Consider the following 13,720-nt stretch of genomic DNA (forward strand, 5'->3'; position numbering starts at 1 on the left):
TATCACAGATTCGTAACATTGTCCCCCTCCTAAGGACTGCACGTCCCAGGAAGTCCCACTTCAATCCAACAGCTGGCGTAGGCTTCGAATAATGTGATGATGTTGATGCGTTTGGCGACTTCCGCAGTTTCGAAGATGGCCTCATTCACTAATTTGGCGGCGACTAAAGATCCATCCGAGCATTCTCAATACTTTTGACACTGACCTCTTCGTCGTTTCGGATGGTACACCCAGACTTGATTTCTCTTCTTTAAATGCAATGTCGAAACGCGATTTGTCTTCTTAAAATGCAGGAGCGAAACGCTGGATCGTAGTAGATGCCTCCGGAATGAATTCTTGTCAGGCTGGTCGGTTGGTCACTTTAAACTTCTTCCATCGAACCAATCGTATATCAGGATAATCCAACAATGCCTTCTGAAGTCCACTCGAAAGCCAAGTATTCGCCTTCATCGCCAAAGCTTCCGCTGGAATATCTCTGCCTATTCCCGGCTCATTCTCAATACTTAAAAATTGTCCGCAGCTTTCCACACTGGATCTTCTGAAGAGGACATCTGCCTTTACGGGAAGGGCTCCTTTGCAACGACACAACTTGACCGGATACACAGCAGATTCATCGGCTCCTATTTGCATGACACTCCTCGAAAAATCCACAGCAAATCCGAATTCTTGGAGGAAATTGAGACCGTGACTACAGGGACCAGCGATTCCAGCCACGGAGTCTTCTTCCGTGTCACTATGCCAGGAGATACCAAGAGGCTTGCAGAGAGGTAGTCCCTAAATCTTTGGGACGAATCCAATCCAAACAGGGTCGCATCAACTCTTGCATCCATAAGTAAGGAGCACAGGTCACCACCAACCGACCCGTCCGAAGAAAGTCCATCTTCTCCATCATCAAGTGCCTGCACTTTCGATTTCACTTCAGGGGACTCATTCGGAGAAGACTGTTTCAGTTCCGAAATTATTTGACATTCTCCCTGTTCGTGGCTCACCTTATTAAACTTCGGTTCATCCTCCGGATGGTTAAGCTCCTTTTCGGTGATACCGGTCTCCATTCGATCTTCAGCATTTTCTTCTTCTACTTGGCTCTCGCTGCTTCCTTCAATTTCTTCTGTGATAACTTGGACGTCTTCGATTTTATTAACTTGATATTTTAAAGCTTCTTTCATCGACAAAATGTTTTTCTGTAATTCACTCCTCCTGGCTTTCATTTCTTCCAAAAGTTTCTTTTGTCCGACTTTCAGTTCTTCCATAAAGGCTTTCATTTCTTGCAAAAATTTCTCTACTCCGGCTTTGATTTCTTCTTCCATTGCTCTGGTATCTCGTCAGCACCACACACTGTAGATCACTATCCCACTTCTCACACCAAATGTTACGAAATTTCCGGGATCGTTTGGATAGTGGAAGTTATATGGTGTGGAAAGCCCTCAATCAGCAGGCGGCAGTAGAAAAAAACAACAACGACGTTTATTTACACGAAGACAAGACAGTACTGCATAAAGACGACAACTATTTACAGCATAGAGAAAACAATTGTCTTCAGCCGAGACGTGCACACAACAAGACTCTACTGCCGGCAGTAGCGCACAGCTTAGTTCAGCACTAGCTTGACTCCGTCGCTGCTCTGCTAATCTCTGGAAGACTCATTGTTTACCGTCGATTCCGACTACCAGCTGCAGACTGCCTCCTTTTATAGGTCTCAGGAGGCGGGGCTAGAAGCCTCTCAACCAATCAGGAACTTTCGAGACGTATCTCGGTTCCTAATGGACGGGTCGGGAAAATTCTCGATGTTTCGGGTGTAATATATTTTGGCACCAAAGTCGTCGCCAAGTCTGACCTCCGACGAGACACCCGGACTCCGTCCAATACAGATGACTGTAAAACAATCATTCTGACGATGTAACGAATTATGCTGGGAAGAAGCATCACAGATTCGTAACAATATAAATATAATTCTTGTTTCATAAATATTCTTGTCAACGAATGTATTTTCTTTCATTCTCCATTTCATTTTTCATCGGTCTGTGTAAGAATTTGAGAAATTATTTTTGCTTATTTTGCTGTACTATATATAATCATAGGATCACTAAAGTGGGTACTTTCATTATGGTATTAAGAGCTTCTTTAGAAAACTTTTCTTTAAATAAATTTACCTTAACTAAGAATAATCTGAATTTCTTTCTATACATTTACCTTTGATAAATTATTTTTTAAAAATTATCTATATTTAATAAGTATAAGATCATTAACTTACAAATTGGTATTTTTTTTTGTTTTTCATGCAAAGTTTAGGTCAAAAGATATATTTTATATTTATGAAAGTTTCTTTATTCTTATTATTCTATAAATATAGAAAGGTTTCAAGTTTGCAAATTGAGCTTAAGCACTTAATATGTTTGATCAAAAGAAAAGAAACTGTTTATACTTACAGGATTATGTCGTAATAGCTCTTTCTAATAAAATAAACTAAAACAAAATTAAGGTAAGTAAGTAAAGTAAGTTATTTTTATACTTTTATAAATGATATTATTAAAAGTATATGTATATTAAAGAAAGGCTATTGCTTTTTTAAAAAAAAAATTTAATGGCTTTTCAAATACAATCCACTTTTTTTCCTGTTTTAAATGATCTGATCAAACCCTTTTCTATCCCCCCCCCATTTACGAATAAAATATGAAGTATCCTCAATTGAAAAAAAAATTAGCACCCTCTGAAATCTATAACACATGAGAATGAAATTAATACATTTAAAATTTTTAACTTTGATGTCACTAATTAAATGAGCGGATATTCTAATAATCTTTATAATTAAATAAAGTTGATTCGTATACAAATTTGTATTTTTAAAAATTTCTTTCAGTTATGACATGATTATTCCTTTTTTATCCTAATCAAAGGAACCAAAAACGGGATTAGAATAACCACCTCTCTGCCTTTATTTCAAACTTCATTCGCATTCGAAGACAATGTTTTAACAGCACAATACAGTAAACAAATCTAATTATTCTTTACAATGCATTCTATTAAGCAATTTCAGTTGTGCCCTCTATGCTCGGGCAATTTCTCCTCCTTCGGCTTTGTCTCTCAAAATGCTCTATGAAATTTATACAGAAATGCGTCGAATTCCTCTTGGTAAAATAACTTCTATTGAAACCGAAGCAGCTTGTTTGATGGGTTGCTAAAGATATGTATTTCATTAAACGAATTATTAAATTAATATTTATTAAATAATTGATTCCTGCAAGAAGCTGCAATTCATTATATTATACCATTTCACTTGTTTTATGATTTTAGTTTTGATTTTGGATTGTGGATTTAATGCAATATTTTCTTAATCCATAAACAACAACAGGGTTCAAAGATAAAATCGATTTCTTAAATTCCTTATCTTTTTTTTCTCTATACGAAGTATAGAGAATTCGATACATTCTTTATACTTTGTATAGAGAATGTACACTGATGTCCAAAATTAAGGTCACAAAAATGTTTTTCAAAGTAATTCTAAATGGCTACCAGTAAAATTTAAACAAATTATATTTTATATATTGTGAAGGACTGGCAACACGATATTAACCTTTCTTGTGGGAAAAAATGTTGTTTAGCATTAGTTTTTGAGGAACTAATGAAATTAGACCGTTTAGACATCTGGGACTTTTGTCTGGAATTTTGTGAATATTGAACTAAAACAAAAAATTTAACATGTTTCCAGTGAGAATGAGTTCTCATAATGGTTTAGAGGATTCTTTGAGATGGAGAGCCGTTGGCAGGCTTGTAGCTGGGCAGTCTCAAGCGGAGGTGGCTCGATGGTTACAAGTGGCACCGAAAGTGGTATCCAGGTTATGGAATCAATTCCAAATGAGTGGTATTGTAACCAGGAAGGCCGGCCAAGGCCTTCACAGAGCAACGACGCCTGCACAGGATCGCTATTTGGCATTAAGCGTACGACGACATAAACTGACAACGGCTCCTCAACTTGCTCTTGACCTTGCTGCTGCGTCTGGAATAAGAATTTCCAGACAAACAGTATACAGACGTCTAGCAGAGAGGGCCCTTTATGCCAGGTGACCAGTTGAGTGCGCCCCTTTTACTGCATCCAACAGAAAGACCATTACTTGTGGTGCCTAACACAGAAGTCTTGGACACCGCAAGAATGGGGGCGTGCTCTTTTCAGTGATGAGTCGAGATTTACCACACAGAGTGACACTCGTCGAATCTTCATCTGGAAAGAGCTAGGTGCTCACTATTATCCCTCCTACGTAAAAGAAATCGACAGATTTGATGGCAGAGGAATCCTTATCTTGGGTGGTATAATGTAGGGCAGTCGTACACCACTGCACGTCTTCGATGCGGGTAGTGTCAATGCACATCTCTATAGAGATGAGATCCTTCAAGCCTATGTGAGGTTGTTCCGGGGTGCTTTTGGCCGAGATTTCATATTTATGGACGATAACGCGCGTCCACACTGAACCCAGATCGTTGATGATTTTCCTGAGGAAGAGGATATTCGACGTATGGACTGGCCCTTGAGGTCTCCGGATCATAATCCTATTGAACATGTTTGGGATGGTCTCGGAAGAGCCATCGCACAGCGCAACCCCCTTCCTAATACCCTCCAAGAGTTAAAAGCCCCGCTTTTGGGAGAATGGGCTTTGTTGCCCCAAGCATTTATTGACACCCTCATAAACAGTATGAAAACTCATTGTGAAGCCTGTATAGCAGTGCACAGTGGTCACACTCCATATTAGACAGGCTTTTCCCGAGATAAATGCTTTATCTCTGATTCATAATGTAACTCTTTTTGATATACCCTGTTTCTTAATTCCCAATTAAAATCTTTTCCATGTTGTTATGTGTCTATGTTCTTTCTTCCATTGTAGTGTACCTCTGTGCCAAATTTCATGGCAACACAGTGAATAGTTTTTCACTTTTCTGAGATTTCATGCTTGCGACCTTAATTTTGGACATGAGTGTATTTTAATTGTCAAACTCCAGATTAATTGTTCGAACTCCAGATTATGACGAATCTACACTTTTAAAATTCCCTGAATACGAAAAACACATTTTGGCCATTTTGTATGTCGGCCTGCCGATCTGTAATAAAAATAATTAAAAAGACTTCAAACTAAACTGGTTAATTTTATTTATAGTCTTTAAATTAAATCTGTATATTTGTATCACATTTTAAGCTAAATCCTTTTATAGTAAGATAGATGAATATATGAACAAAGATAGCTAGATACATGAAATTTAGTACACAGATTGAACAATTATTACCAATAAATACTTATTAAATTTTGGATCAAATCCATCAAGAGGTTGACTTTCTATTAGTCAATATTTTCAGAAGCATGTAAACACGATAATTCAAAACGCAAAATTTTAAATACATGAAATTCGGTACATGATTTTGTGATTACATTTCTAGTTTTGTGTCAAATTTTGATCGTCGATCCATCGGAAACAAAGCGTCAAAAGCACACATTTGAATTTAGTGTACTTGTTGCTAAAGCCAAGGATGAATCGACTAAAGAAATCGCCAAGGACGCACTAATGGTTAAGTAAAAATGATAAATTCGCGCCAAAGATTGATATTTCGTAAAGTACTATAAGCAAGCAGATTCGAATGCAAATTTTAAAAATCCGAGGAACTCAGCAGGATAACCATTAACGAAGGGTTTTATTTTATTTTCCATAATGTATTTAATGCTAAAGAAATTTTATATGACATCTCAAAGAAATTAGCTCAGATTTGAATGATACAAAGGAAATAGAGAAAATGGCTCAGATACTCCAATAATCTGTTGTTGAAACTTACATCCCATTGTTATTTCATAAACAATGCCAATAAACAGTACAAAAAATTTGTCATTTCTTTTCTTCATCCAAAATTAACAGTTCATCAGATACTGCCATTGAGATAAGATATTTAATTTTTCATAGATAAGTTATAAGACAAATGCATTAATTGTATTTCTATGATAAATCATATACATATAAATGAATGTTCTTTTAAATTCTTGAATTGATAGGTCTATTAGAATAAATACAGGTATAATAAGTGCAAATTAAAGTCCCATGTTCTTTTTTATTAATCATATAAAAATTTATTAATAATATTTTTCGTAATATTATTTTTATTAATAATATATTTTATTATTATTAATAATAATAATTTATTAATGATATTATTAATTCTTAAAAACGCGATTCTTTTCCTGTATCGATTATATCTGAGGTATGAAATTCGTTCCAATTAAATAAAATGCTGATTTATTGCATTTTAAATGATGAAGAAATTTACGTTTTTCACTTTCACTTGCTTAACAAAAATTCACAAAGGACTGAATTTTTAGCAGAGTATCCATTTTAAATATCTATTTTTAATAATTAATTTAATGCTATTAGAAATAATTTAAAGAACCTATATTTTTGATGTAAAGAATAGGGCTAAAAGAATCCCATAGAATGAATGACTAGGCACAATATTCATTTTCTGAATACTACGCTTGTTTCCGAAAATAAACTCGAATATAATTTCGAGAAAGCTAAGAATTTGTTCTACTTAAAGCTTTGCAACAAGAAGGGCATCTCGAATTCTCCCCACAAGGAAATTATTAACTAAGAAGCCGTATAAAAAACTTTAATTAGTTTTTTTATTATTATTATTTATGAAAAATTATCCACCCTTAAGGGATTTCTTAAAAGGATTGTGGCAAAAATAACTCAAACATTTTATGTTTCGTCTCACGTAATTTAAATCTAAAATTTTAATATAATTTTCTACACAATGTTTCCATTTTTAATTAATTCCCCAAGGCTTAGAAAGCTAACTGTTGTAACTATTTAATAAAACGAAATAGAATATTTTTTTATTGTCGAAGTTTCGTAGGAGAGAATCAAAGCTTAAAATTGCATCTAAACCTCTACATTATTAGCTAAAAATACATCATTTTTTAAAGATTAAAAACACTTTTCATCAGCAAAAATTATGCAATCACATTTTTACAAATGATCAAAATATTATTAAAGAAAATTAATAATTAATAAAACTAATTTAGATAATTTATAAAATAGAACTTTTTTTTATTTTTATACAAAGTATACAGTAGTAACATAAAAAATTAATTGCTGCAGATTATGCATTACATTAAAAAATATTAAAAATTAAGAAAATATTGGGCAAAAATGAAATTGGTGTCATTTAAAAGGAAATTTTTTCGCATTTTAAGTTAATGAAGAAAACATTTTTGTGAGATAAAAGTTTATATTATCCATAGGTAAGTCATAGAATTACCCATTTTGCCATGTTTAAAACTGTTTTCGTGTTCGATTAAACATTGCTATTTATTCTGAAAGAACAGATTTTCTGATACCCTATCCAAAACAATTCGAATAATATTTTGCAACTTAGTTATTAATTAAGCGGAAAGTTCAATTAAGCTGTAAAAATGTTCAGTAAAGCAGTTTGAAGCGTTCGTATAGTGATTTGTTTACAGCTTAATGTTGTCATTCGACAGGATGTAATGAAAGCGATTTCTGTGCCACAAACGTTAATATTTTGTATGTACTGATTTGACTCTTTAACAAAAGAAGATTGTAAAAAAACGTCTCGCAAAAACCGTTAAAATGTTTCTTCACTTAAAAATCTGCTCATACTTATATTGTTTTCCGCTGTTCTTGGATCTTGCGAACATGCTTATTGCTGAGAAATATGGGGCATAACACATGAGGTAACGAATGTTAAAGTGCCATTTAAAATGCAAGTAGAATATCTATAACAAGAAATCATGACGTCTGTAGTATAATTTGTTACTTTTGCACCAAAGGGTAATGTAATTAATTCAACTTCTCACTCCAATACAAAAATTTAAAAAAAAATGACCAGAGCTACTTTTGACTGGATAACATGTTTCTTTCTAAAAAAACATCTTTGAATGGAATAAAATGGTATGTTAGCTTTCAACAGGATTGATAATTTTATTGACAGCTATCAAATTTGGTTCAGAAGAATAAACTTTGGAGGGTGAAAATGTACACCTCGGAATGATTATTTTTCAAATTTTAAATAGAGTTTAAATTAGTTAAAAAATTTAGCGAGATGTGAAGTTCTTTCGTAATAATTCCAGAAAATATGATTACAAAAGAAACGATTTTTCAACACTTCTTTAAACATTCTAAAATTATATTTAATGATACAATAATTACATTTAAATTTTTTCCTGAGTTGTGTTAATTAAAAAAAAAAATTTTTTTTTTAAACTTTCTTATGCACGATTTTCAAAAACAGATTTCATTCATTCTTTCATCAGTTTTTTAATCGCATAATTTTCATTTATTTAAGGTGCATGTACACACTTGAAACTTCGAAAATCGTTCAAAATATCGAACATTTTTTTATTGCTTAATAATGTTCTCTGATCGATTAGCTTTCAAACGATACCAAGATGTTGTCAATATTCAAAATATTTCTCGAATTATAATTATTTTTCTTGAGGTGCTTTCATTAAAAACTCTAGTTACGGTGTTTTTAAAACTCATTTTATAAAGAATGATATTTTCCCACTATGTTGCTTCATTCAAACAACCATAACTCAACAAGAAATGAACCAAATACATTTATTTATATATTAAAATAATCTGTATGAAGTAGCGGATGTTTTGTGCCTCAATCAAAGTTATATCTATAGAAATAAATTTTTAATAGCTATTTAAAAGTTAAATTTACAGAAAAAAATCCAGCTTTTTCTATTCATCGTTGATGAAAAAATTGTTTTAAAAAAACTATACATTTTTATAACTTGTTTGAGGCAGACAACATGAAGACAAATATTAGGCATAATTTCCAACTAGAATTGTGTGTCTGTCTGTACCAATTAGAATTTAAGATATCATGTTTCAAAAAATAGGCTAATTTGCTCATTAAATATTATTTAATTAATTAATAATTAGTGTAATATGGTTTTTTCTCACTGAAATGAGTTTAAACATATATTAATAACCTACTGTGAAAAAAACTGTATTTTTAAAGATAAAATTTTAAAAAAATCTTCAAGTGTGTACGTACACCTTAAAAAAAATTATGCAATCAAAAGTCTATTCATTGTTGTGAATAAGAAAATCAATCAAATTCCACTTTTGCTAAAATGAAGTTAATTGACAGAAAATCCAAACAATATTCCAGTTTAATCAGCTGATCGTCAAAGGTAATTAGTACAAAATAATAGGATTGTTTCATTTGATAAAAATCTTCGTAACGAATGCAAATGATATGATTTTAACGTTTTAGTATATAAAATAATTATCTAGAAGAAACTTTTTTGTTAAATCAAAAAAAAGGGAAGAAACCTGGAATTTTGCAATATTTTAATTTTAAAAATTTTTAATAATATGCATAAAATTCACGAATTAAATTTTTTTGACGATTTATTAAGCTTCACTTCGGTAAAAAGTAAGGGCTATTTAAAAGTAGTTACGTCGTATTATTGGATAATAAAATCAGGTAAATGACGTAAATAAATTCAAAAATCTCTCCTTCATGGGGATTATTACATTCGCACTAATTAAAGGAAAATATTATGCATTTGCGAAGCCCAAATCTTTCTTAAAAATTCTATATATGTATTTCATACGTTTTACTATTACTAAATGTTCAATTGCGGTAATTACTTTTTTTATCAACCTTTTCTCCTAACTTTCAATCAACTGATTTTTAAAATGCATTTTCAAATCATTTCCTTTTATTATTATTATTATGTGAGTAATTCTATCCTTGGACCGATAGCAGCAGTAGATTATTTAAGAAAATTTGAAAACATAAAAATTTTTACTTGTGTATTAAAATCCCATATAGAAACTAATTAATATGAAATAGAAATTCATTCTTATAATTTTATTTTATCTGAGAATTTATTTATAGTCTTTTGAGTATAATTTTTACGTAGAAAGGAAAAAAATTCAATTGCGTCTTCGAATAAATTGAGGATTTCTAAAAAAATGAATGTCAACGGGAGAAATAAAAATAATACTTACACAATTTAAAGGATGCATCCTATAGTTAAATTGTATTCTGCCTTTCCTGAATAAAATCCTTTTCTTCATAATGCTAATTCATCCAATCTAAGATAAATTATGTAAATGTATTCAAAGAATTTGCCGGCATTAGTAAAAAATTAGCATCTGAAAATTTAATATGAAAATCTGACATTTTTACGTAATTTAATGTATAATTTCTACGAAGTAATAGCTAGAAAGTGTTGCTTTTTTTATTTCAGTTGTTCTTGAATGTTAATTATCCAATTACAACAGAGAAAATTCTTATTGATCAATGTGGTGATCAGTTGGCTTGACGAGATTAACGATGCCTAAAAATTTCAATTAGATATTTTGTGTAACTATATGTTAATGGTTTCCTTAATAAAATATTTGTAAGCTAAAAATTATGGGAGATAAATAAGTCGTGCTATTTTAGAAGCTTCATGCTGCTCCGTTTACTGTGTTATGCATTTCCATAATTTACTATCTGATTAGATCTTTAATTATATCAGAAGGAAGAATAGCAACTTTAAAAATGTTTCACCATTGCTTGGTTGATGAAATAATCCTTAATTGTAAGTACAACGCAATTCAAAATTTTATTAACTCAGGCTATTTTATGCTTTAACCCATTCAAAATTTAAAAAAATAAGCCCATATTTTAATTATTAATAAAATAGGAAAGCTCAAGTTGAAATATTAGAAGCGAACGCGAAAATAATTTTAATTTCACTTCAAAAATTATATATATTGGTATAAAATGTGTTTAAAAATATTTTTAAAACTTGATTAGAAGTAGCAAATAAGTACAATAGTATCACTAGAAATTTTCTATTGATATTGTTAAAGAGAATTGTTTGAATTTTAAGGCAAAAGAGATATCCCTTTTGTGCTGAAATATTTTCAAAAATTGTTGAGGATATATGTGGAAATGTCACTTAATTTTTAATTAATTAAATTTCAAATTAATCACTTCTAGGTGCACATTCTCATTCACATATATCATAGAATGTATTTGTGAATTTGTGAGCCAAATTTCTAAAGATTTATTATATTGTATGTACATACATATATATATATATATATATATATATGTGTGTGTGTGTGTGTGTGTGTGTGTGTGTGTGTGTGTGTGTGTGTGTGTCAGAATGCAGGTTTGACAAGCAGTCAATAGAATTTGTATTTTTAATTTCGTTTTATTCTCTCCAGGGAGACAGGCATGATTTATTTATAAGAAGGCGCACCGCGGCACAAAAGCAGAAGTAAGAAAGAGGGGCGAAACAAATGATCACTAGTCTCATATCACATGAGATTTCCGGCCACGCGCCAATTCAATACATGTGGTGACTTTTAACAAGGGTACCGAAAATATCATTTTCACTTGATACGTAGAAATGATGTCGTCGTAATTTTTACACAGCTTCAGTGTAATTAATTAAACAGAAAGTGGAATTGTATCAGGAAATAAGAGAAGGCAATCACTATGGGCTAAATTAAGATAAAGCTGTGGAAATTAATTTAGATTAAATTAAGAGTTTAAAATATCATTATATATATATATATATATATATATATATGCCTTTCAATCTGCCTCTGATGATGATGTCAGCGTCAGCAAAACGAATTCCCTTAATACTAATAAGACTAATCATCAACAATGGATAAAAAACAGTATTAAATATCAGTTAGCAAAAATGAAAAGATTTTAGATTCACTTCAAAAATGAAATATATTTCTGTATGAATTTTGTAAAATGATTTCCAAAACTAGAATAAAAATAAGAAAATACTTATTCAATAAAAAATTGGCATCATTAAAAATATAATTTTTAAAAATTTTATTATAATAAAAAAAATTCTGCTACAATGTTTTTGGGTTATATTTCAATTATTCTGCAATATTGCGGAAAAACGCCAAAACTTTATTTAATTTTTAATTAAATAAATTTTAATTAAAATCTAAAATTAATCATTCCGAGATGCACATTCCCATTTTTCAAATTACATGTGTATCATTTAATAGTAATAATAAGTCAACACTCATGCGTTCTTCATTATTTATAGAAATAATTATATGGTATTACATTTTAGAAAGTTTGCAAAAAAAAAAAAAAAAATGCTAGATCTAGAAAATTTTAAGAAATTACAAATTTTTACTACAAAATATTATTTATAATGCATGTTTGATAAAACGTTTTTAATGTTAAAACTTCCTTCATAAAGTAGCCATATCTTTTTTTTTTAAAATAATAATTTCAACCTATCACTCTGACAGAAAAAATAAAAGCTTAAAAATACTTTATGTGCCCGTATTCTTGATATATAGAAAAAGAAAACAACAAAGACAACTTTCTAAACAATCGGACATGAATAATGATCCCACGCCGTCCATTCACCTTTATCACCTTTGCTCTGGAGACTGAAAATTCATTCTGTCGATGCCACTGTCTTCTACTTTGTGATATCACCCGAAAAACCTTGAGCTTCCATTATAAATATTGATAGTCAAACTTCTTAGAAAAAACAAACAAAAAAAAAATGATTTTTTTTTTTTTTTTGCCTGATTTTGTTGTCATTACTTGTATTCTATATGGCGTAACGGTTTTTAAAGAATTAATGTTTATGAACTTTAATATTTAATTCATACGTTGAATTATTGCCATCTTTTTACAAATTCGCAACATATTCGGCTCTCCATTCGCCGGGATTAATAATAGCCAGATTTTTCAATTAAATATATATTATAATAATATCTTCAGAAGATATATTTGATTTTTTTATTTCAAATTTTAATAGTGATATGATATATTATTTTAGAAGCTTTACACCATTTTGCTCATTTTGTTATATATTTCCTTAATATTCTCGTATATCCATTTATAAAACTGGAAATAATAGTTATTTAAAAATAAACTCACTTCAAAAATGTTCGCCCTCGCTTGCTTCTGAAATTAACCTTAATTCGAAGAACAACGAAATTTCAACAGTTTTATTAAAAGTATATCACATACTATAAATTATTCAACATGGAAAAATAAACCGAATCTTCATATTCAACAATTGATCAAAAGCCAGAATTAAAATCAAAAAGCGATTTTAGATTCAATTCAACAATAAACATATTGCTATAAGAAAATCTTGTAAGATATTTTTAAAATAGATTAAAAATAGGAAAATAATTATTCGATAAGAAATTGGTATCATTGATAATATAATTTTTTTAAATTTTATTATGATGTAAAAAATCTTTTTTATGTTATAATATTTGTAGATATTATTGCAAAAGACGCAAAATCTTTAATTTTTAATTAATTAAATTTAAAAAACAATTACTCCGAGATACATATTCCCAATCCCTAAAATATAGATGTATCATTTAAGAGTTTTAGGTTTAACGGTCTGACCTGATAACTCCATTTTTGACACATTTATCTTCATTATTAGTAGAAATAATTACATAATATTACATATTAGGAAGTTCGTAAAAAAAGATAAATCTTGAACATTTTATGATTTTTATAATTTTCAATATGAAGGATTGTTATTTAAGTTTATATGATAATTCTCATTTATAGTACCAAATGCTGTATTTTCATTATTTCCATTTATGAGTATTGTCTAAAAATTGTTTCCACATTGCCAACACTGAACAAATCTTGCTGAACAAAAGGCGAATTCAGTCTAAATTTTGC

Source organism: Argiope bruennichi, chromosome 1 (assembly GCF_947563725.1).
Source record: "Argiope bruennichi chromosome 1, qqArgBrue1.1, whole genome shotgun sequence".
NCBI classification, from domain to species: Eukaryota; Metazoa; Arthropoda; class Arachnida; order Araneae; family Araneidae; genus Argiope; species Argiope bruennichi.